The following is a 1,433-nucleotide window of genomic DNA, read 5'->3' on the forward strand; positions in this document are numbered from 1 at the left end:
TCCCTGGTTTTATTGACCTGGGTTAGAGATTTTCTAATGTGCAGACTTACATGGTAATTTATTTTTCAGAGGTACCTGTCACACCTACAGTTAGACTCAAAGTGCATTAATTAAAAAAACTCATCTTCATTCAAGTGCAGTGACAAAATAAAGGCTCCAAAATACAGCACATTTCATTGTTTTATTTTTATTTCTAATAAATAGTTAGAATAAACAACATAACCTGGTTAAATTAATGCTCTTGTCATTTCTGTGTCTTTCTTTCGATGTAAAAGGTTCATTTTCCGCCTCTCTCCGCTGTTAGTGATCCACTGCGCCCCCTGCTGTTGAACAGTGGTAACTCCTAAACTCAATTTCTATTGTTATACTGACATTACAACACAAACGCGTTTAAATGGACATACAGTATTTTCTCTGTGGTTTTGCGACAAATGAAGAAAACAATCAAACAAACAAAAAATAGATGTTCTGCATTTTAAATTTGAAATTAACTGAGAGTATGCTTTTGCTGCGTTGATCTGGGTAGTTTTAAACTGATCTGCAGCGCCTAAGGAATCACAAAAAATGAAAGCAATTATGGCATTACTTTAATTTGATGTGTATCTAGAAACAAAGTACGCTTAATCTTATAGGCGAGGCTTTGTTATAAATCAAATTAGACATTGTGGACAATCTTTCAAAGAAGCCATTTCCCTATCAATTAAATAAACATTTTAGTGGTTCCGCACGACAGTTTCAAAACATATGCTGCCAGTTCGCATGCCAAAAGCCAACAGACAAACACAAAACCAAAATCATGACAAGCAAACGTGATTCTAGTTCATCTGTCACACACTCACTGCAATATCTGAGATTTCCTTTTACTAACAGAGTCCATTGGTGGAAAAAAAATATGTGCAACAACGTCGTATATAGGTTTGTTTACGCTGCAGAGGGTTATAATAGCTGTGGTTAAAAACAAAACAAATAAAGAAAAATCTTGTTAAGAGATCTACGGTTCGCCTCATCATGAAAACACTACAAATCCGATATCGAGCAGCTGCGTCCATCCAGTCGGACGCCAGTGCGCATGTCCGTTTGATTAATCCACAAGTATTTTCATAACGACGCGAAACACATTCACATCAACTTTGTTAACTTTGGACAGATTTATTGAGCTGCAGCTCTTAAATCACCTCCACGTACCCAGCTGAGGACATAACTGATTGGTGGAGATGGCTATGACGCGTGGTGGAGTTGTGCGCATGCGCTCACAGGTCCTCCAAAAATCCACGGCAAAACTTAGGGGAAAAACTGTTGTTTTTGTCAATTATTTGCATTCAAATTAATTCAGAGTATAAAAAAATGATTTTATTTAAGTATAAATAATGCGTGGATTTATATTAATATGTTTTTGATAAAAATATTCATACCAAATATAATAATAGTAATGG

At 35.7% G+C, this 1,433-nt stretch overlaps 1 long non-coding RNA gene across 1 annotated transcript; it reads right to left on the minus strand.

Moving 5' to 3' along the window:
* Positions 1–162: 162 nt before the first annotated feature.
* LOC106519483 (uncharacterized) lies at positions 163–1,161 on the minus strand. The gene is made up of 2 exons (XR_001310449.1): positions 840–1,161; positions 163–547 (listed from the first exon to the last, which is right to left on the minus strand). It is a non-coding gene; the product is annotated as an uncharacterized LOC106519483 (long non-coding RNA).
* Positions 1,162–1,433: the final 272 nt, after the last annotated feature.

This window comes from Austrofundulus limnaeus, unplaced genomic scaffold, assembly GCF_001266775.1.
Source record: "Austrofundulus limnaeus strain Quisiro unplaced genomic scaffold, Austrofundulus_limnaeus-1.0 Scaffold78, whole genome shotgun sequence".
Taxonomy (NCBI): domain Eukaryota; kingdom Metazoa; phylum Chordata; class Actinopteri; order Cyprinodontiformes; family Rivulidae; genus Austrofundulus; species Austrofundulus limnaeus.